Genomic DNA, 25345 nt, shown 5'->3' with positions numbered 1-25345 from the left:
AAAATTGCTTTACAATGTAGTGTTGGTTTCTGCCATACAATAACATGAATTGGATATAACTATAGATATATCTCCTTCCTCTCAAGCCTCCTACCCTTCTCCTCATGCAATCACTTTAGGTCATCACAGAGCACCAGGCTGGGCTACCTGTGTTATATAGCGACTTCTTACCACCTATCTATTTGGCACATGATAGTGTATATTTCTTGATGCTACTTCCCTGGTGGCTCAGCTGGTAAATAATCTGCCTGCAGTGCCAGAAACCTGCGTTTGGTCCCTGGGTTGGGAAGATCCCCTGTAGAAGGGAATGGATACCCACTCAAGCATTCTAGCCAGGAGAATTCCACGGATTTTCACTTTCACTTTCTTCATTAGTACCACTCTTTCCTTCCCCCACTGTGTCCACAAGTCCAATCTCTATTCCTTCCCTGCAAATAGGTTCATCAATACCATTTTTCTAGATTTCATTTATATGAGTTCAGTTCAGTTGCTCAGTTGTGTCCAATTCTTTGTGACCCCATGGACTGTAGTATGCCAGGCTTCCCTGTCCATCACCAACTCCCGGAGCTTACTCAAACTCACATCCATTGAGTCAGTGATGCGGTCCAACCATCTCATCCTCTGTTATCCCCTTCTCCTCCCACCTTCAGTCTTTTCCAGCATCAGGATCTTTTCCAATGAGTCAGTTCTTTGCATCAGGTGGCAAAGTATTGGAGTTTCAGCTTCAACATCAGTCCTTCCAATGAATATTCAGGACGATCTCCTTTAGGATGGACTGGTTGGATCTCCTTGCAGTCCAAGGGACTCTCAAGAGTCTTCTCCAACACCACAGTTCAAAAGCATCAGTTCTTTAGCGGTCAGCTTTCTTTATGTTCCAACTCTCAAATCCATACATGACTATTGGAAAAACCTTAGCTTTGACTAGATGGACTTTTTTTGGCAAAGTAATGTCTCTGCTTTTTAATATGCTGTCTAGATTGGTCATAGCTTTTCTTCCAAGGAGCAAGCGTCTTTTAATTTCATCCTGTAGTCATCATCTGCAGTGATTTTGGAGCCCAAGAAAATGAAGTCTGTCACTGTTTCCATGGTTTCCTCATCTATTTACCATGAAGTGATGGGACCAGATGCCATGATCTTAGTTTTCTGAATGTTGAGCTTTAAGCCAGCTTTTTCACTCTCCTCTTTCACTTTCATCAAGAGGCTTTTTAGTTCTTCTTCACTTTCTACCCTAAGGGTGGTGTCATCTGCATATCTGAGATTATTGATATTTCTCCTGGCAATCTTGATTCCAGGTTGTGCTTCATCCAGCCCTGCACTTCGCATGATGTACTCTACATAGAAGTTAAATAAGCAGGGTGACAACGTACAGCCTTGACATACTCATTTCCCAATTTGGAACCAGTCTGTTGTTCCATGTTTAGTTTTAACTGTTGCTTCTTGACCTGCATACAGATTTCTCAGGAGGCAGGTAGGGTGGTCTGGTATTTCCATCTCTTGAAGAATTTTCCACAGTTTGTTGTGATCCACACAGTCAAAGGCTTTGGCATAGTCAATAAAGCAGAAGTAGATGTTTTTCTGGAACTCTCTTGCTTTTTTGATGATCCGATGGATGTTGGCAATTTGATCTCTGGTTTCTTTGCCTTTTCTAAATCCAGCTTAAATGTCTGGAAGTTCATGCTTCATGTACTGTTGAAGAATTTTGAGCATTACTTTGCTAGTGTGTGAGATGAGTGCAATTATGTGGTAGTTTGACCATTCTTTGGCAGGGATTGGAATGAAAACTGACCTTTTCCAGTCCTGTGACCATTGTTGAGTTTTCCAAATTTGCTTACTATTTTATGAGTTAATATATGATATTTGTTTTTCTCTTTCTGACTTACTTCACTCTGTGTAACAGACCCTGGGTTCATCTACCTCACTAGAACTGACTCAAATTCATTCTTTTTATGGCTGAGTAATAGTCCATTGTATATAGGTACCGCGTCTTCTTTATCCATTCATCTGTTGATGGACATCTAGGTTACTTCCATATCCTGGCTATTGTAAATAGTACTGCAATAAATATTGGAGTACATATGCCTTTTAGAATAGTAGTTTTCTCAGGGTATATGTCCAGTAGTGGGATTGGTGGGTCATGTGGTATATTTATTCCTAATTTTTTAAGGAATCTCCATACTATTCTTCAAAATGGCTTTACCAGTTTACATTCCCACCAGCAGTGTAAGAGGTTCCCCTTTTCCCCACATCCTCTCCAGCATTTATGGTATATAGATTTTTTGATGATGATCACTGGTGATACCTCATTGTAGTTTTGATTCGCAGTTCTCTAATAATTAATGATGTTGAAAATCTTTTCATGTGTTTATTGGCCAATAGTATGTCTTCTTTGGAGAAATATCTGTTTAGGTCTTCTGCCCATTTTTTGATTGAGCTATTTATTTTTCTGATATTGAGCTGTATGTGCTGCTTTATAATCTGTGTGTGTGTATATATATATATGATATACATGTTGTATAATCCAATGCAAAATGGCAGCAATTTTACTCACCATTGCTTTTATGTCAAACAACAGCTTTATTAAGATAAAATTCCCATACCATATGCTTCACTCACTTAAAGTATATAATTCACTGATTTTTAGTATATTCACAGAATAGTACAACAATTATCAAAATTAACTTTTGAGCCAGAAGATAGCCTTGAATCCACAACCTGTCATTTCCCCATTCCCCCCTAATCTTTCTATCTTCCAATCCCTAGAATTATTATTCTACTTATTATCTCTATAGATTGGATTATTCTGGATATTTCATATAAATGGAATCACATAATGTGTGTTTTTTGAAGTATTGTCTTTTCAATTTAGCATATTTTCAAGGTCATTCATGTTGTAGCATGAATCAGTATTTCATTCTTTTTATGGATAAAGAATATTCCATTGTACAGTTTTTACATCTTGTTTATCCATTTATTAGTGGATGGATATTTGGGTTGCTTCCACTTTTTGACTATTATGAATAATGCTGCTGTGAACATTCATTTACATGCTTTTGTGTGTACATTTGTTTCCAGTTCTCTTGAGTATATACCTAGGAGTGGAATTTCTAAGTCATATGGTAACTCTGTGTTTAACCTTTTGAGGGGTCACCAACCTGTTGGACAGAGGAGCCTGGTGGGCTACAGTCCATGGGGTCACAAAGAGTCGGACACTACTGAGTGACTAAGCACCACCTCTTTTAAGGTGATTGTACCATGTTATGTTCCCAGAAGGAACATATGAGAGCTCCAATTTTCCCACATCCTCGCTGGCCCTTGTTAATATATCTTTTTTATTTTTTCATCCTAATAAGTCTGAAGTGATATTTCAATTATGATTTTGATTTACATTTCCCTAAACATTTGTGATTTTGAGCATCTCTTTTATGCATTTACTGGCTAATTGTATATGTCCTTTGGAGAAATGTTTGTGCACATCCTTTGCCTATTGAGTTGTAGGAGTTCTTTATGTAATCTGGAGATAAGTTTCTTATCAGATATATGTATGACTTGCAAATATTTCCTCCAATTCTGTGGGTCAGTTTTTTTCACTTTCTTAATGGTGTCCTTTGTAGCATAAAAGGTTTTAATTTTGATAATGTCCACTTTATCTCTTTTTTCATTTGTTGTTTGTCCTATTGCCTAACCCAAGTTCACAAGTATTTACTCCAGTATTTTCTCCTAAGGATTTTATAGATTTAGCTCTTACACTGAAGATTATGATCCATTTTGAGTCAATATTAGTATATGTTATGAAGAAGGGATCCAACTTTTTTCTATTGCACATAGGCATACCCAGCACCACTTCTTTATAGACTGGAATTGTCTTGGTACCCTTGTGAAAAATCAATTGATTGCAAATGTAAGGATTTATTTCTGGACTCTCAATTCTCCTCCATTGATCTATATGTCTATCCTTATGCCAGTACCACACTGTCTTGCATACCTTGTAGCTTTGTAGTAAGTTTTGAAATCAGAAGGTGTGAGTCCTCTACCTTTGTTCTTTTTCAAGATAATTTTGACTGTTATATGCCCCTTGAATTTCCATAAGAGTGTTAAGATTAGCCTGTCAGTTAGCAAAGATTCTGGCTGGGATTTTCACAGGGAGTATGTTTTTTCCAGCTTTATTGCAATATAATTGACAGATAACATTGTGTGAGTTTAAGGTATGTAACTTATGATTTGAAATGTGTATATATTACAAAATAATTACAACAGTAAAGTTGGTTAACATCTATTACATCACAGTTTCCTTTTTTTTTTTTTTGTATGTATTTCAAGAACTTTTAAGATATATTCTCTTGGCAAGTTTCAAGTGTACAATAAACAGTATTGCTGACTAGAGTCACTATGCTATTCAGTAGATACCCAGAACTTATGCATCTTATAACTGGAAGTTTGTACCCTTTGACTCTGACAATCTCCACTAATTCCCCAATACCCACTGCTCCCTCCCCACTCTTTTTGCAACCACCAATCAACTCTTTCTGTGTGTTCAGAATTTTTTCAGATTCAGCATATAAGTGAGATCATGTGGTATTTATCTTTCTCTGATTTAATTCACTTAAGACAATGCCCTCTAGATTTATGTATATGTCACAAATGGCTGTATTTCCTGCTTATTTTATGGTTGAATAATATCCTATTATACATACATATAATTATCAAATTTTCTTTATCCATTCATCCACTGAAAAATGTTTAGGTTGTTTCTATGTTTTGGCTATCATGAATAATGCTGCTATGAACATGGGGGTTACAGATATCTAATTGAGACACTGATTTAATTTCCTTTGGGTATTGTAGGATTGCTGGATCATATGGCAGTTCTGTTTTCAATTTTTTGAGGAAACTCCATATTGTTTTCCATAGTGACTATACTAATTTATATCCCCACCAACATTGCATAAGTGTTCCCTTTTCTCCACATCCTCACCAACATTGGTTTATCTCTTTTGTCTTTTTGATAATGCTACTGAATTGGTTGACCCCATGCCATGGTCCTAGCACAGGCCAAGACTCCCTCTCTTTGCCAGAGAGATTTTTTTCCAGTTGAATTCACACAGCGAATAATAAAACTGATGCTGAGACTGGAACAGCACAAGCTTTATTCAGTGACCAAAGAATGGAGTATCAGGAACCTAGTTCACAAATCAACTTCTTGACCCAGTTTGGGTGAAGATATCAAATATATAGGAGGGTCAAGGTAAAAGGGGTAACTTGCCTGGTGACTCAGAAGGTAAAGCATCTGCCTGTAATGCAGGAGACCTGGGTTTGATCCCTGGGTCAGGAAGATCCCCTGGAGAAGGAAATGGCAACCTACTCCAGTACTCTTGCCTGGAAAATCCCATGGACAGAGAAGCCTGGTAGACTACAGTCCATGGGATCGCAAAGAGTCAGACACAACTGAGCGACTTTTCTTCAACGTAAAAGGGAGGGACTTGGAGAGAGTGGGAGGAAAATATATTCATGACTTATCTGAGAACTAGGGTTTGATTTGGACCCGGAACTAATAAAACTTACCCTTTCAGTCCTTGAAGGGGCATTTCCGATTGTTGTCCTGGCAATAAGTCTACTGTCATGGCACAGTTGGTGTGTGTCATTTAGCTTGATAAAGTATTACAATGAGCCTATAATGAGGCTCAAGGTCTACTGGAAGTCACATCTTCCACCATCTTGGGCATAGTTGGTTCTAACCAGTTCTTTTTTGTTTTCTCTTTGCAGCTTCCCCCTGAAACTTAGCTAAGAGTAATTGATTTCTATTTGAGGAGAAGCAGGGGTATGATTCTGGGGCAATAGCCTTGGTAACAATAATAGTCTTTGTAACAAGAGTGAGGGGATATCTCATTGTGGTTTTTATTTGCATTTTCCTGATGATTAATGATGTTGTATATCTTTTCCTGTATTTGTTGGCCATTTGTATAGCTTCCTCTAGAAAATGTCTTTTTCAGTTCCTTTGCCCAGTTTTAAACTGGATTATGCATTCATTTTTATTTTGGTTTTGATGCTAATTATTTTAAATAATTATTTAAAAGTTTCATTTCCAATTGTTTATTATAAGTATAGACATAAGACTAATTTTTTTGTATTGACCTTGCATCCTAAAAACTTGCTGAACTCATATATTAACTCTAATATTTTTTTTTTTGGTGCATTCCTTAGGATTTTCCTTATGTCATCTGCAGGTAGAGATAGTTTTGCTTCTTCATTTTCAATATGGATGCTTTCTGTTTCTTAATATTGCCTAATTTCATAGCTAGAGCCTCTAGTACAATACTGAGAGGAAGTATTGAGAGTAGACAACCTTGGCTTGTCCAGTCTCATCATTTAGTAGAATATTAACTCTGGGTCTTTCCTCAGTGACCTTTATTTAGCTGAAGAAATTCCATTCTATTCATAACTTGTTCAATGTTTTCATTATGAAAGAGTGTTGAATTATGAAAGAGTGTGATGTCTTTTCCTGGTCTTGGTATCAGAGTTCATCAGATAATCATAGCTTAGTCTATAAGCACAACTGAGATCCTATATAATTAATTATCATGCTCTGTATGATTTTCATCTTTTTCTTGTCTCAGTTGTAATTTCATTTTCCTATCAGATCTCCATAGAGATAATTTCTCTCTTCTTGAAGGAGAGTGCTGTCTCTAAGATAACTCTAACATGTTTGAGCAACAATTAGGATCTTTTAGTGAACTTTTATGATCTTTATGATAATTTTGTACAGTTATAAAAGTTATCAAAATTCCTTTCAAATCATGGTATACAGTAATTCAGGTAAAGAAATAGATCTCTGATCCAATTTTACTTTTTATTAAAAGTTTCTACATCCAGTTATTATGATTTACATTCTCTTTTTTCCTGAGTATCCTTTGGTCTAATCTCCATAGTTGTGGAACATCATGACTTGCTAATAATTTGGAGAAGTAAGAATATTTTTCTTATCAACTTTGTGTCAGTGAAGAGTGACTCCTTCGGAAATAGGAACTGAATGTTATCATCACATATATGAACTCAGTGTTTGGCCCACATATTTTCCATTCTTCTGAAGTGAGGCAGAATTGATAGTGCCTTCACATGAAGGAGAAATTAAATTGCACAGTGGGTTTATGGTGTGGCTATCATAGGATCTCTGTGGCTCAGCCTGATACAAGTATATCACACAACATCATGATTCTAACACTGATGATAGGAAAGCACTCCATTCCATCTCCCCAAGGTCCATGTTAGTAGAGTTCTCAGGAGCAACCTCTTATCTCAATAGGTCTCCAGCTCCAATCAGGACACATTTTTCCTCTATGAGATATGGACAGTGAAGACTGAATGGATATGAAGAATTCATTCTTAAGAATGAACTAGCTCATATCCTTTACTAGCAATGTGATCTTAGGCAAAATATTCAACTTAAGCTAAGGCTTTAAGCCTTAGCTCATATGCTTTACTAGCAGCTATTAAATTGATCTTAGGCAAAATATTTGACTTTTCAGAGCTTCAATTCCATGTGCATAAAATGCTGGTGGTGATAAAGGGTTGTTGGAAGTTTTAATAAGATAATATGTGTAAGCACTTACCACAATGCCCAGGTCATTGTAAGGAATCTTGTCAAAATAACTTCTCTCTTGTGACCCATGTGCGTGTTGCAACAGGCTCATTAAAGCTTTCTCTGACCACATTTAAAATTCCGGACTTTGGACTATTTGATCTTAAATATTGTTTAACTTTTTAATATTCATACAATCTAAGTTACTAGTGGTATCAAACCATGTTCGTTTACCCTATTCTGTTATTGAAACTCAGCTCAGCCATCACTGGTCTCTTATTTTAGTTTCTGTCCATCCCATGCCTGTGCTAACGTATATTGCCACCAGCTCTTATAATCCTGGGCTTCCCAGATGGCTTAGTGGTAAAGAATCCTCCAGCCAGATTTCTCCCTGGAGTAGGAAATGGCAACCCACTCCAGTATTCTTGCCTGGAGAATCCCATGGACAGAGGAGCCTGGCGGGCTACAGCTCATGGGGTCACAAAGAGTCGGACATGACTAAGCAACTGAGCACACACTTATAATTCTGCTGTGTCCCAGGTGTTCCCTACTAGTCTGGATGGATCAGGCCCCTGACTCAGTCAGGCCAAATGGTATCTTACCAGGAAAAGTATACCCTGTTGGCTGACATCTTGTTGTGATGTCAGGAAATGAATCTCAGTAGATGAATCTCTTGCATTATAACAGGCAGGAGATTTACATCTGGTTTGGTAATATTACTGAAGTTTATTTATGGACCCATAGGCTCTTCGGGCTTCCCAGGTAACGCAGTGGTAAAGAGGCCAATGCAGGAGACACAAGAGACACCGGTTCAATCCCTGGGTCAGGAAATCCCCTGGAGTAGGAAATGGTCAACCCACTCTAGTATTCTTCAAAAATTGCATGGGGTTGCAAAGAGTCAGAAATGACTGAGCAACTTAGCACACATATGCAGAGGCTTTTATAATTGGAAGATACTTTAAAGATTCTCTAATCCCATTCAGTAATCATGATATCAGACATCTACTGAGTTTTCATCGTGTGTCAGACACAGTAATAAATGCTTACGTGCATTATTTCACTTAATCTTTTCAACAGCCCAGAAGTATCCTATTTTTGTCACATTTTTATGAGGAAACAGATTCAGAGATGTTAACTTGCCTAGGCTGATATAGCTAAGAATTGACAGATCCAGGTGTCAAACTGAAGTCTGATTAGAAAACTGCATTTTTAGTAAACTGTTGACTCTCCTACACTGCAAGTAACCCTTCTAGAGTATTCCTGAAAGATTATTCTGTATTTTGCTTGAATATCTTCAGGGATGGTCAGTTTACTATGCTTTTGAGGTAGCTCCTTTCATTATTTGACAATTTTAGTGGCTTAGTGGGAAAGATGTTGAGTCAAAATCTGATTCTTTATAACAACAAAATCATAGAGTAGGAGGAAGATTGTCTGAAAGATTGTCTCAATCATTCTCTCCATTTTACAGATGAGAATCTCAACTTAATGAAGGCACGTGGACAAAATCTCACAGAACTTCCAGAAAGCTTGTCTTCTGGAGCCTGACAGAATAACTCTGTTCCTATTCTTCAGATCAGTACTTTTAATATTTAAGATAGGTTTTATAATTTCTTTTCATTTTACCTTTATGCTGAACATTCCTAGTTTTTTCATTCCTTCCTTGTATGAATGATTTGAAGGATTTTCATCATACTGGAAACACTACTTGGAACCTACTTCTGGTGCTTCAGTTCAGTCGCTCACTCGTGTCCGACTCTGCGACCCCATGTCGCAGCACGCCAGGCCTCCCTGTCCATCACAAACTCCCGGAGTTTACTCAAACTCATGCCCATCAAGTCGGTGATGCCATCCAGCCATCTCATCCTCTGTTGTCCCCTTCTCCTCCTGCCCCCAGTCCCTCCCAGCATCAGGGTCTTTTCCAATGAGTCAACTCTTCACATGAGGTGGCCAAAGTATTGGAGTTTCAGCTTCAGCATCAGTCCTTCCAATGAACACAAGGACTTACCTCCTTCAGGATGGACTGGTTGGATCTCTTTGCAGTCCAAGGGACTCTCAAGAGTCTTCTCCAACACCATAGTTCAAAAGCATCAATTTTTCGGCACTCCGCTTTCTTCACAGTCCAACTCTCACATCCATACGTAACCACTGGAAAAACCATAGCCTTGACTAGACGGACCTTTGTTGGCAAAGAAATGTCTCTGCTTTTTAATATGCTATCTAGGTTGGTCATAACTTTCCTTCCAAGGAGTAAGCGTCTTTTAATTTCATGGCTGCAGTCACCATCTGCAGTGATTTTGGAGCCCCCCAAAATAAAGTCTGACACTGTTTCCACTGTCTCCCCATTTATTTCCCATGAGATGATGGGACCAGATGCCATGATCTTAGTTTTCTGAATGTTAAGCTTTAAGCCAACTTTTTCCCTCTCCTATTTCACTTTCATCACTTCTGGTGCTTACTCCTCCTTTAAAATGGAGCAGAAAGAACTGGGCCTTATACTTTAGAGATTGTCTGGCTCAGAGTATAGTGGAATTGTCCCTTCCTTTAATCCAGTCATTAGACTTCTACTAGTATCGACTAAGATTGCTCTAGGCTTTTCTTTACAGCAGCCATGTCATGAACTTGTGGCCAGAAACCATTTTTGAGACAAGAGGCATTTCTAAAATCATAGTTCTGAGCCACTGATTCAAGAATTACTTTCTTCAGCCCTGAATCTCTGCATCCTGGTTTCATCAGTAATCTGTTTGCTTAAAGACTGATTTACTGAACAAATCAAATGGCATTTGTAACTGTGTATTAAACCTTTTATTTTTTACCTATATACCTACATTTGGTTAATTTATAAGCACCAAGATTTTCCACATTTGCTGTTCAAATCTTGTTTAGATGCACTGGCTTATAGACCAGTGACTCTGAATGGAATTATGAAGCTAATCCTTATCTGAAGCCTAGGTTATGAAAGCCTTTCTTTCCCAAGCAAAAAGAATGATACTACTGAGTTAAATGAAAATCGCCTAACTGGAAACCAAGAGCATGTTGCCTTCTCAGTGCTGTAGTCTTTCTCTGCCCTCTAGGAGGAAAGGAGAGGACAGCATAGCCTGTGGGAAAAGGCTGCAGGAGTTGGAGTAGCCGACCTACAGCTGACCGGAACAATATTGTTAAGGGAAGAAGAAATTGCAGAATGAAGAGAGGCTCTGTTTTTATTGGAATTTAGACATCTTTACTGGTCCTTGGATGATTCAGGGCAGACTTTTAAAGGACAAATCTTGGAGAATAGGAGGGAAGCACTAAGGATGAAACTTCTTTTTACCACACTTTATTTTGGTATCATCCAAAATTATTTTGGTACATTGATGTTTTTAAGATGCAAAAGCTTACTCATTGTAGTATATAGAAGGACTGTCATTTGCAAGTATCTGAGGATATTTGCCTTTGAAAAAGCTCAGCCCCCTAGTCTATACTCAGCTCCCTAAATCCATACCTTGACTTCCTTTTCTGTAAAATGAGGATAAGAGTACTAACAATACTCCCTAGCTTCCCTAGTGCTTTAAACTGCTCTTTGGATCTAAGATAAATTGTATAAATCATGGTTACATTGTATATGTGTTTTATGTATCCTACTAAATTATAATCTTCTTGAGATCAGGGGCTAGCTGAGTTTTCATCCTTATTAACCTTCATAGTTCCAGGTCTAGTGCTCCTATGTTTAATACACCTAAATGTTTATTGTGATAATTTTAGAGGCCTTCTTTAAATCAGGATTTTGTCTAAACTTCTTCTGAAGAACATTAAGAATTTATTTAGGCATGTGGAGCAGCATAAACAAGAAATAAGCAAAACAAAGAAGAGAATAAAATATACCTGATAGAAGAGCCAAGTTAGGAAGCACACAAGGAATGCAAAATTATGTGGATGGTTTAAATTTTAAGTGGAAATGTATCAATGACTAGAGAAGTCAGTTGTCAGTATGAGAAAGCACTGAAGTCATAGTTTTTATCTCTACCAGTAAATTAGTACTAGTTCTTGAGTGCTCTGAGTATGAGGAATCTTAAGAAAGTCAAGTGCTTTGAAATCAAACAGCTGTATGAACTTTGCCAAATTACTTAAATTTTGTTTAGCTTCAGTTTCTCCTTCTATAAAATGAGTTTTATAGTATCTATTTCAGGGGATTTTTGTAAAGATCAGTTGAAGAAGTATGTGTCAATGTAATGGTATAAGCATTCAATAAACATTTGTTGTTGCTGATTATGTCTTCATTGAAACTACTACATTGAAATTACAGTGAAAAAAGCAAAAAAAGTCGTGATAAAGTGGGCGGGTATAACTAGAGGTAATATGTCAGCCGGATGAAGTGGAAGAAAATAAAGTTTGACTGGGAGGAGCTAGGTTGTATTATTATTATTAATGATAATCATGTTTAGCACTTAATTTATAAAGTGTTTTCTAGTACAGTGTGTCATTTGGTCCATACTTCACTTCAAACCACTTAAACCATCCTCTGGAGATCTGATTGATTTTGGCATGTGTGTGGAAGAGCTGTTGTTAATCAGGATAGTTAAGCAGCCAGAGAAAATAGAAGTAATTGTCAAACTTGTTACCTTCTCCCCTCCCTGACTCCCCATCTCTATTTCCCTTTGATTGGAAAGGGGTTGAGGGTAGCCAATTTGCTTACCAGAGGATGCAACAAACACAGTCACCTTGCTCTTGCTCCCCATTTTTGTCACCCCTGCACAACCTTTACTCTTTTGAGCAACACATTTGGAACAATGTTTCAGAGTTTATTTGTGGAGCATATTCTTTGAGGGATGGATTAAAACGCCAATGAAACAAGAAAGTAGTTGGGCGCATAATTGAGCAGGTGGAACAAATTTGTTAAATCTGTTTTGAGAAAAAAATAACTGGTTTTACAGTAATAAATCAGCCTCAGGTTCACTGTTCCATAATCAGGGTGGGAATGAGGGAGGAAAGAATGTATAGGCTTCCTGAAGACATCTGCTGCCTCTAACATGGCTGATGTCAATGGGGAATGGAGGAACATTTTTCTAGTCATGTCCAGAAAAATTGGGAAGCTTGTCATTCATTAGCTCTATTGTGATGCAGATATGATTTCAAAGCACACATTCACTTCATCTTGTATATATCATGATAGACAGCAATATTTCAGACAGCCACAAAACAAGGAAGTAGGAGAATGAGATTAAAGTCTGACATGTACTACATGGAGAGACATCATTTCTATCAAGTATTGATCTTGTACTTAGATAGCTGGACAGATATATTTAGTATAGGATTCTTGTATGAAAAGATACATTCTTTTCCCTCTCTCTATCTAAAGTATGGACTACCCTGATGGCTCAATAGAAATCAGGTAAAGAATCTGCCTGCCAATGCAGGAGACACAATTATGATCCCTAGGTTGGAAAGATCCCCTGGAGAAGGAAATGGAAACCCACTACAGTATTCTTGCCTGGGAAATCCCAAGGACAGAGGAGCCCTGCAGGCTATACAGTTCATGGGGTTGCAAAAGAATTGGAAACAACTTAGCGACTAAACAACAAATCTGAAGTATAGGTCAAAAGTATCAGAGAATTTCTGAATTAGAATTGATAACAAAGGTCATCTACCTCAAGTCCTCATCTCCTCCATCAATCACCATAACAATACCTCTACCAAGTGTTTATCATCCTAGATTTGAAATGTGTCAATTACAGAGAACTTGACCTCACTGGAACCAGCCCATGCCATTTGCAAGCCAACCTGCTGCTGCTAAGTCACTTCAGTCGTGTCCGATTCTGTGTGACCCCATCCCTGGGATTCTCCAGGCAAGAACACTGTAGTGGGTTGCCATTTCCTTCTCCAATGCATAAAAGTGAAAAGTGAAAGTGAAGTCGCTCAGTCGTGTCTGACTCTTTGCAACCCCATGCACTGCAGCCTACCAGGCTCCTCTGTCCATGGGATTTTCCAGGCAAGAGTACTGGAGTGGGGTGCCATTGCCTTCTCGTGCAAGCCAACCTAGTTTGTTATAAAAGTCTTTGTTATTTAATAGTGCAGTCAGCTACCCTTCCCTCTTTGTTGTTAAGTCACTCAGTTCTGTCCACTCTTTGAGAGCCCATGGACTGCAGCATGCCTGGCTTCCCTGTCCTTCACCATCTCCCAAAAACTTGCTCAAACTCATGTCCGTTGAGTCAGTAATGCCATCCAACCATCTCCTCCTCTGTCATCCCCTTCTCCTCCTTTCTTCAATCTTTCCCAGCATCAGGGTCTTTTCTAATGAATCAGCTCTTCGCATCAGGTGGCCCAAGTATCAGCATCAGTCCTTCCAATGAATATTCAGGATTGATTTCCTTTAGGATTCACTGGTTGGATCTCCTTGCAGTCCAAGGGACTCTCAAGAGTCTTCTCCAACACCACACACAGGTTAAAAGCATCAATTCTTCAGCACTCAGCCTTCGTTATGGTCCAACTCTCACATCTATACATGACTACTGGAAAAGCCATAGTTTGACTATATGGACCTTTGTCAGCAAAGTAATGTCTCTGCTTTTTAATATGCTCTCTAGGTTGGTCATAACTTTTCTTCCAAGGAGCAAGTGTCTTTTAATTTCATGGCTGCAGTCACCATCTGCAGTGATTTTGGAGCCCAAGAAAATGAAGTCTGTCACTGTTTCCATTGTTTCCCCATCTATCTGCCATGAAGTGATGGGACCTGATGCCATGATCTTAGTTTTCTAAATGTTGAGCTTTAAGCCAGCTTTTTCACTCTCCTCTTTCACTTTCATCAAGAGGCTCTTTAGATTCTCTTCCCTTTCTGCCATAAGGGTGGTGTCATCTGCATATCTGAGGTTATTGATATTTCTCCCAGAAATCTTAATTCCAGCTTGTGCTTCATCTAACCCAGTATTTTCCATGATGTGCTCTGCATAGAATTTAGATAAGCAGGGTGACTATATACAGCCGTGACATATTCCTTTCCCAATTTTGAACCAGTTTGTTGTTCTATGTCCAGTTCTGTTGTTTCTTGACCTGCATACAGATTTCTCAGAAGTCAGATAAGGTAGTCTGGTACTCCCATCTCTTTAAGAATGTTCCACAGTCAGTTTGTTGTGATCCACACAGTCAAAGGCTTTAGCCTAGTCACTGAAACAGAAGTAGATGTTTTTCTGGAATTTTCTTGCTTTTCCTGTGATCCACTGGATGTTGGCAATTTGATCTCTGATTCCTCTGCTTTTTCTAAATCCAGCCTGAACATCTGGAAGTTCTCGGTTCACATACTGTTGAAGCCTAACTTGAAGAGTTTTAGCATTATTTTTAGTATATTTCTAATGAAATTATTTTCATTAGAAAATATTGTTTTCAACATATTTCTAAAATATTATTTTGAGTATATTTCTAATTTTGAGCATTATTTCGAGCATATTTCTAATACTTTTGAGCATTATTTTGAGCATATTTCTAATGATGGCTTTTAGTGCTACAAATTGGCCTCTCAGTACTGCTTTAGCTGCATCCCAGGTAATTTGCTATGTTGTATCTTCATTTTCACTCTGTAGTATATTTTTATTTCCTTTGATACTTCCTCTTTCACTCATGGATTATGTAGAACTGTGTTTTCTACTTTCTGTGTGTTTAGAGATTTCCTGTTGTCTTTTATTACTAATTTCTAGTTTCATTCCACTGTGATCAGATAACACACTCTATGATTTTAATTCTTTTAAGTTTGTTCAGGTTTGTTTTATAGGCTCTTTCCTGAGCATTTGAAAAATAATGTGTATTCTGCTGTTGTTAAGTACAGAGTTTTATATACGGAAATTAGATTCAATTGGTTGTATTTTCTGATCTTTTCTCTCTTATGGTTGTATCAGTTTCTGGAGGCAGGCTGTTTAAGGCTCTAATTGTAATCCTTGATATTTCTGTTTCTACACTTAGTTCTATCAATTTCTGTTTCATGTGTTGTGAGGTTCTGTTGTTCATTGTGCACACATTTATAATTGCTATATATTCCTTGTGGATTGATCCTTTATCATTATGTAATATACCTGTTTGTAGTAATTTTCTTTGTTCTTCCGGCTACTTTATCTGATATTAATATAGGTATTTTTGCTTTCTTTTAAAAAAAGTAATGGTTATAAGGTAAATTTTTTCAATAATTTTACTTTAACTTACCTACATTTTTTAGTCCAATGTGAGGGTTTTTTTGGTAAAGAATATATACATTTGGTCATGTATTTTTATTCACTCTGTACATCTTTATCTTTTGGTATAATTTTTAAAATTGAAGCTTAGTTGATTTATAATATTATATTAGTTTCAACTGTACAGCATATCAACTGTACAGCATTACAACATTACTGTTATATTAATTTCAACTGTACAGCATATCAACTGATCAGCATTTTTACAGATTATATTCCATTAAATGTTATTGCAAGATAAAGGCTATACTCCCCTATGCTATAGAATATATCCTTGTTGTTTATTTTATACATAGTAGTTTGTTTCTCTTAATCCCATACTTTTAACTTGCCCCTTGCCGCTTTCTTCTCCCCTTTGGAACCAGTAATTTGTTTTCTTTATTCATGAGTCTTTTTGTTTTGCTGTGTATATTTGTTTATATTATTTTTTAGATTCCACATCTGAGAGATATTATACAGCATTTGTTTTTCTAAATCTGACTTATTTCATCAAGTATAATATTCTCTATATCCATTCACATTGCTGCAAGTGACAGAATTTCATCCTTTTTGTGGCTGAGTAGTGTATATATATATATGTATATATATATATATGTATTATATATATATGTATATATCTCACAATTTCTTTATCCTTTTGTTTACTGTTGGCCACTTGGGTTGCTTCCATGGTCATTGTAAATAGTGATGCTATGTATGTATCTTTTTGAATTACTGTTTTTGTTTTTTTCTGGATATATACCCAGTGCTGGATCATATGGTTATTTTTAGTTTTATTAAGAAACCTGCAAACTGTTTTCTACAGTGGCTGCATAAATTTATAGTTCTACCAACAATGCACAAGGGTTCCCTTCTCACCACATCCTCACCAATGTTTGTTATTTGTGGTCATTTTAATGATAGTCATTCTGACATGTGTAAGGTGATATTTCATTGTTATCTTGATTTGCATTTCTTTAATAATTAGAGATATTGTACATCTTTCAAGTGCCTGTTAGCCATCTGTATGTCTTCTTTGGAAGAATCCCTATTCAGGTCTGTTGCCAATTTTTTCATTGGGTTGTTTGCTTGTTTTTGATTGGTATATTTAGACCATTTATATTTAAGATTATATATATACATACATACATATAAATATGGTACTTAAGGCTACCATTTTATTATTCATTTCATCTATTGTCTGTGATTCTCATCCTTCTGCTTCTGTGTTCTTGACTTCTCATGGGTTACTTGAGCATTTTCATCTTGATTTAGGTAAGTCACTAAAGTCTAATCCCCTGATTTAGACATTATAAAGTGTCTTAGTGCATCTGTTTTTTAATAGTTGCTCTGAATATTGCCATATATACATATGACTTGTAACAGTCTACTGGTAACATTTTACCACTCTAAGTGAAAATCTCACTTACATTTAGGTCTCTTTACCTTCCTTACATTTAAATACCATTGTCTTGAGTATTAAATGCTGTTGTACTCTTTGTTTTGATCATAAAATAAGATTTATGCAATTCATGAGAGAAAGAATACTCTACTGTGTTATCTATATTTCTGCTCTTTTTGTTGTTCCTTTCTCCTTTCTGATGTTACAAGTTTACTTCCTTTATCATTTCCTTTGTGTTTGAACTTCTTTTGGCCAATCTTTCAGGGTAGGTCTATAGCAATAAAATCTTTTAGTTTTTCCTTATTCGAGAATGCATTTATTTCCTTTCACTTTAAAAAGTTTCATTAGGTATAGAATCTATGGTTGACTATTGTTTTCTTTTAGAACTTGAAAAGTATTATAACAGTTTCTACTAGCCTTCGTGGTTTCAGAATACAAATCTTTGGCCTTTTGAATTCGTGTTTCCTTATAGGTAATGTGTCATTTCTTTTTGCTTTCAAGACTTTTTTGGTCTTTAATTTTCAAAATTTTAATTATGATGTTTTAAGGAATGCATTTCCTTAAAGTTTATCTGGTTTGGAATTCACTCAGCTTGTTATTTTTATTTCCATGCTGAGCTTTTTCTATTTTCCTTTGTTTTTTTAAGAGAATTTGTAATTGATGTTTGAAGCATTTTTATAATGGCTGCTTCAAAATCTTGTGAAATATTTTCAACATCTGATTCATCCCTGTGCTGGCCTCAGTTAATTGTCTTTGCCCCTTCAAGTTGTTATTTTCTTGTTTCTTGGTGTGATGGATGATTTTTGACTGTATCATGAATTTGTATATATTAATTTAGGAGACTCTGGGGCCTATTTAAATCTTTTATTTTAGCAGACAGCACATTGTTTAGGTTTAGCACATGGGCTGTGGTTCCAATGACAGTAGTGTTTGTGGTATCACAACATGAGATTTGTGAGTTTTATTTGGGGCAATACTTCAAGCTGGATTTAGAAAAGGCAGAGGAACCAGAGATCAAATTGCCAACATCTGCTGGATCATCGAAAAAGCAAGAGAGTTCCAGAAAAACATCTACTTCTGCTTTATTGACTATGCCAAAGCCTTTGACTGTGTGGATCACAAAACACTGTGTAACATTCTTAAAGAGATGGGAATACCAGACCACCTGACCTGCCTCTTGAGAAATCTGTATGTAGGTCAAAAAACAACAGTTAGAACTGGACTTGGAACAACAGACTGGTTCCAAATCAGGAAAGGTGTACGGCAAGGCTGTATATTGTCACCCTGCTTATTTAACTTCTATGCAGAGTACACCATGCGAAATGCTGGGATGGATGAAGCACAAACTGGAATCAAGATTGCTGGGAGAAATATCAATAACCTCAGATACGCAGATGATACCACCCTTATAGCAGAAAGCGTAGAAGAATTAAAGAGCCTCTTGATGAAAGTGAAACAGGAGAGTGAAAAAGTTGGCTTAAAACTCAACATTTAGAAAACTAAGATCATGGCATCCGGTCCCATTACTTCATGGCAAATAGATGAGGAAACCATGGAAACAGTGACAGACTTTAGTTTTTTGGGCTCCAAAATCACTGCAGATGGTGACTGCAGCCATGAAATTAAAAGATGCTTCCTCGTTGGAAGAAAAGTTATGACCAACCTAGAGAGCATATTAAAAAGCAGAGACAGTACTTTACCAACAAAGGTCCATCTAGTCAAAGCTATGGTTTTTCCAGTCATCATGTATGGATGTGAGAGTTGGACTATAAGAAAATCTGAGTGCCGAAGAATGATGCTTTTAAACTATGGTATTGTTGAAGACTCTTGAGAGTCCCTTGGACTGCAAGGAGATCCAACCAGTCCATCCTAAAGGAAATCAGTCCTGAATATTCATTGGAAGGACTGATGCTGCAGCTGAAACTCCAACACTTTGGCCACCTGATGGGAAGAACTGACTCATTTGAAAAGACCCTGATGCTGGGAAATATTGAAGAAAGGAGGAGAAGAGGACGACAGAGGTTGAGATGGTTGGATGGCATCACCGACTCAGTGGACATGAGTTTGAGTATGCTCCAGGAGTTGGTGATGGACAGGGAAGCCTGGCATGCTGCAGTCCATGGCATTGCAAAGATTCGGACACAACTGAGTGACTGAATTGATCTGAACTGAACTGATGAATGCAGCCTGGGAGGCAGCACTTAAGATAGCCCTGAGAAACTGCTTCAAAGAGGTAGGGGGAAATGACAACATATATGTGATTTTGGTAAAGGGGGAGTACATGCAATAAAGCACATATTTTCTGTAGAAAGTTTCTGCTGGTCTCATGAAGCTTCTGCCAGTCATGAGAAACAGTCATTATCATGAAGGATTTTAGTACTTTTCTATATATGAGAAGGTATACAATGGGACTCATAAAATCAGCTCCTGAGACTATTTAACTAACTAAAGACCTGTCCTGCCAGTTTTCCTGGAGCACAGAGTGCCTCATCTCTGCTCTCCACCCTGTACTCCTTCAGGGGATATTGGAGATCAGCAGCTGTGGTAGCATATGATTTAATCCTTATAGAGATAGATGGCAAGCACCTATGACTAATGCCAATTTGTGGTTGACATTGGTTTGCTTGGCTATTCTGATGCTGCTGGGACTTCTAGTGGTCCCTGCTGATGATGCCTTAATGGGCCCAAAGAATTTCCCCAGGCCTGCCACTGGATGTCTCTTGAGTGAAGGAGGAGTGCAGTGGAATTCTTCATCAGTGTACCCCTACCCCCTCACTGGTCCAATGTCTCTGGACAGGCGTGGAGAATGTGAGTTTGTAAGATAAAGAAGCTTCCTAAAACTGGGTTGATTCTTGTGACTTGAGTCCCATTTCTGGTTCCATTGTCCTTCCCATTGTCTTTGGGTAGGGGTGGAGAGTGTGGGGCCCACAGGGAAAAAGAGGCTTCCCAGACTGGACTATCTGCTGTAGTTGGGTCTGTCTTATATGCTTTGCCTGCGAGCTTCAGTATCTCTGGGTCGGCAAGGCATCTCAGATCTCAGAGTCGGGGGATGGTGAGAGGTAGGGGGAAGGAGAATACCTTTCCTGTCTACTTATTTCTGACTAAGCTTCTTTGATATTGTGATTTATAAGATATATATGTTTGCCCATTCAGATGACTAAACATATATTTCTCATATATATTTGGTCTTCACCCATTGTTCCTTGCTCACACTAACGAGACCTTTGGAATTTCCTGAGTGACTAAGAGCAATGGGAGCATCTTTTGTTATAAAATTTGGTCTTTGTCCTCAGTTACTGAAATAACTTCAGAGCAATAGATGAAATGGGTGTTTTATAGGTCATAACAAGCTTTTTTTTTTTTTTTACCACTACTGTGTTTCTGTTAATGAGGTAACTTTTGGAAAGCATCTAAGGATGGTGGTTGTTTGCCAGGGGAACCAATATCAGTTAGAACTTTAAATGTTGAAACTTTCAGTCCCATCCATTCTTTGATTTCCAGGTACTGGAGAAGGGCTGGAGTTTGAATCAATCACCAATGGCGAATGATTTAACCAGTTATGCCTATTGTAACAAAGCCACAATAAAAACCCAAAAGGATAAGGTTAGAGAGCCTCCAGATTGGTGAACACATCGAGATTTGGAGAGAATTGCATGCTTGTAGAGGGTACAGAAGCTCTGCACGCTTTCCCCATACCTTGCCCTATGCATCTCTTTCATCTGGATTTTCTAAGTTAAATCCATTTATAACAAACTGGTAATCTAGTAAGTAAAATATTTCTCTTGAGTTCTGTGAGCTACTCTAGCAAATTAGTCAAGCCCAAGGAGGGGGCCACTGGAACCTCCAATCTATTTTGTGGTCATTCAAAAACACAGATGACAACATGGTTGTGTGACTGGTGTCTGAAGTGGGTGTGAAGGGGCAGTTTGTGAGATTGAACTCTTCATTGGTGTAATATGATGCTATCTCTAGGTAGATAGTGGCAGAATTGAGTTCATTTCTCGCATAACTTGTTGGTATTGGAGAATTTTTGGTGTGGAAACAAGCCCTTCTCCCTACATGTTGAAATTGGGTCCAGCAGCTCTCTAGCTCCCAATTGATCCTCTGTATTAGTGATATTGGGCTCTCCTGATGTTGTCAGAAGGACTTCCATTTGACTCTGCAAAGCAATGAGGCTTCCTGGGCTGACTTTTTTGTTAGGGTGGAGGTTCTGGAAACACCAAGTTTGGGTGGCCTTTTTCTGTTGGAGGTGGGGATACAAAATATCCTGTTGTTGTGCTGTTCCTCCATTTATAGGGTCCCAAAACAGCTCAGCTTCTTACCACCCTTTAGATTTTTCCTTCACTTGTCTCTCATGCCATTCCCAGGAGGGAAAAACACCATTCTTTCCCAGGCCAGACGTCTTCCTTTCTGTTTAATAATGTGTTCTATACAGAGTGCTTAGAATTGAGATTAAATTCTCCAGCTTGCAAACATTACTTTCTTCTTTTTGAAAATCAGAACTGTGTTTGCCTCCCTCCAGACTTCTGTCCCTCTCTCATTATTCACAATTCTGTCTAGACAGCAGTTTGGAAATCTCAGCCCAAGGTCTTTCCAGTATCCTAGAATGTGATTATTCTAGGATAAATGCTTCTTGACCTGTTCTTGTGTCTGTTTTCAGTTTCTTTCTAATTCATGTTGTACCCTTTTGTGTCCTAATTTTTCTTAACGGAGGATGCATGGAAATAAAGTAAGAATTAGGATTTTTTCTCTTTGTAACCTAATGTTACATTTTTTATTATTGTTGATGTCAATTTGAAATCCCCCTTTGTTATCCTTGGAATATGTCTCCTTCTAAGGCTGAAATCATTCTGAACCTTGGCTTTTTTAGTGTTTTACAGGTATATGACATTCTTTTATACTTATCATTGGTTATATCTCTTTTGTTACATCAGTAGAATGATGTACACCAACTTGAGAGTCAGACAGACTTGTGTTTGAATCTCTCCCCTACCTCATCCTAGATGTGTGATTTGGAATTGATATTTTAGCTTCTGAGCTTCCATTTCCTTATCTATAGAGTGGAAACAATACTACTACTACTAAGACTAACTTCATAGGACTTCATAGGACTGTTATAAGGATTAAATGAGATAATATATGTTAAGCATGTAGCATAGTTCCTGACACAGAGTAAGTATGCAATAAATGCTTTTACTGTTGTTATTATATGGTTTTTAAAAATCTGAGATTATAGATAACTTTTTATAGTACCTCTTTTGATACCTATCTTTTTCTCTTTTGTAATTTTATAGTTGGGATTTCATTTTTGAGAGCCTTCCAGTCAGCTTATGTAAATTAAAGTTCTCAGGGAAGGAGATTGCATATCTTTTAAATTGTGAAATTTCATCTACTTTAATTGCAACTGGCTTTCTTATGCCAGTGCTGGTGATCGTCCTCTTACTGAGTAGTAAATGCAAATATTTCACAGCACTGTCTCCATGCAATTGATGTGTAGGTGTTAAATTAGCCTTTCTGGTTAACCATCCATAAATATTTCAAAATACATACTCATGTGGGTACCCAGCTTGCTTCTACATGCTACAAAAATTCTTGCTTGTTAGACATTTCATATATCCTACCTGTATTTCTTGTTATATTTTAAAATAAGTTAATAGTTATAGCACATCAGTATACTTCTCTAGTGAAAAATGAAATTTATCGGATGCTTGATTTGAACTCTCTGCACAAGAAACATTGAATTTTATATTTTGTACAATGCCCAACCCACTGTCATTCAGGTGTTTATCACTGACAATTATACCTAAAATGATGTAGCAATTGACTGAAGGTCAGCAAACCAGTACCAGTGTGTTCTAACTAACCTGTTTCTTCCAGTGTGTTTTTCCTGAGTTAAAGTTGGTAATCTTTTTAATCTTGGTAAATTCTTTAGGTTTCATGTTTGATAGCTATAATTCTGGAACCTCCCAAAACTATCTTAATTAGAGGCATGTTGGAATGTGTTTGAAATTTTTCTGCTGTAGTTCAGTTACTTCTGGGCAGTATTATGTAATCTTAAGGATGTGAGGTTTCTTCAGGGATTCAACCTTTCATGCTTTCCTGAATCTAGTTTTGTTTTGTTTTGTTTTAATCTCTTCACCTTCTCCCCTGGGGAGAATAGGTATCCAAATTGTTTCTAATCTTTTGGAGGTGATTGGAACTAGGGTCTTGATAATGTTAAACTTTGGATGTTCTAGATTGTGTTTGAGTGCTAGCATTGGTATTATGGCCAAATTCTAACTGGGATAATTTAGATTCTGCTTCAGAAATCTAACTGAAATGGCACAAGGTTTAGGTTTTTCCTTCTTGGTATCATGAAGTGGTGATTCGCTGTAACTAGGTATTATGCTTTCTCAATGATGTTTTGTTGGTGAGTAGATTCCTAGATATGGTTTATTTATATGCTTATAGGGTGTTCTTGAGTTCTTTGGAGGAATAAAGGATTGATCTGTGGTGGTTGGGGATGCTTAATATTCAATTATAGAATTGTAACTTGCCAGAAGAAATATAAATAAGGGATTGAGCCATTGTACCTAAACTGCAGATGAACCCTCTCTGGGCTTCATGGCCCACTGCTCTTTCCCTGTCTCTTCCTTTAGTGCAGTTCATAACTTTGCTTTTCTTAGATGTATTCTGGCTTCTTCTTTGTGAAGGATCTTCTTGCTTAGACTGCTTCCACACTGTACCGTGTGTCTGGAATAATGCCCTTTCCTTTGTCTGCCAAACCCTTTCTCTGCTGTCAGCCTGAGAGAGCTAGAAATCTCATCTCCTTCATTAAACTCTGCTGACCTGAGTGTCACAGAAGTGACAACTCCCTAAGGCATAGATCATGTAAACACTTCTTCTTGTCAGTTTATGTAGATGCTCAATGTTTTTATGCTGCTGTCTTGGTATCTTTGTGGGATAGTTATCTGTGTTGTCTGGCATCTTAGATTTTTGAATCCACAAAAGGGAGAAATCCTATCAGACCTGTGGATATGTGTCACAGAGTAAGTAGGCATTTAATAGATTGTCATTGAGGGCAAAAATGGACAAATAGCCTCTGAAAATTTAGAACTGATTGTTGCTTGTTGAACTTTCTAATAGGTAAACTGAGCTTATAAGCTTAAGAAATGACACTTGAATCATTTCAGTCCTTGGCCACACAGTATTTTATTTCTTTTCCCCATAAACTAGTCAGGTGACTCAAAGGCTTGACTTTATTGCTTAGCAATCCTACTACATTGCTTAGTAAGTATGATAATGTTGCCTTTGAATTTACAAGCCATTGGCTGGAGAAGTCTTAAATTTCTGTTGTTAAATTCTCCACAAATCTTACTGAACATTGATCTCTGGGAATGCCATTTATTACCCATTAACTATGTGAACAATAACTTTTAGGACAGAGACAGAACCCTCCACAATCAGAACTCATTCTTTCCCTCATGTAGTTCCAATAGTACCAAACTAATGATGATTTCTCATGCTTACTGTCATATCTTTACTCATATAATGTTATCTCCTCTTGAAGTGCCTTTCTTCTCTCTCTGACTCCTTATTCACCTGGTATATTCTTGATTTACCTTAAATGAATTCTATTCTGTGATCACTTTTTGACCTCTGCATCAGACAAAGATAGTTATTTGCACTTCTCCCATATAACATCTTCTATACACCACTAAACAGGCTTCTCAGGTGGCACTAGTGGTAAAGACCTAGCCTGCCAGTACAGGAGACATAAGAGACACAAGTTCGATCCCTGGGTCAGAAAGATCTCCTGGAAGAGGGCATGGCAACGCACTTCAGTATTCTTGTCTGGAGAATCCCATGGACCGAGGAGCCTGGCGGGCCACAGTCCTTAGGGTCACAAAGAGTCAGACATGACTGAAGTGACTTAGCATGCATGCACACACCTCCACTGATTCCACTGTGAGTTTCTTAAAGGTAAGAACATTTTGTTTTCCCAGAGTCTTGCAGAGTTATTGGGACATAACATGTGCTCAATACATGTTGGAAAGAAAGAATGAATGAACCAAGGCAAACAGGTCAGTGGAATTAGAAACCATGTCTGTGGAGACTTCTGCTTCTGGCTTTGACAAAGTTGTATCAGACCAACTATCCCTGAAGAAAAGCTAGAAAAGCTGGATTAAATTAAAATATATTTATTTCAAAGCATCAGAGAGC

This window comes from Cervus canadensis, chromosome X (genome assembly GCF_019320065.1).
Source record: "Cervus canadensis isolate Bull #8, Minnesota chromosome X, ASM1932006v1, whole genome shotgun sequence".
In the NCBI taxonomy this organism is placed as follows: domain Eukaryota; kingdom Metazoa; phylum Chordata; class Mammalia; order Artiodactyla; family Cervidae; genus Cervus; species Cervus canadensis.
Note: the sequence above shows the minus strand (reverse complement) of the source record.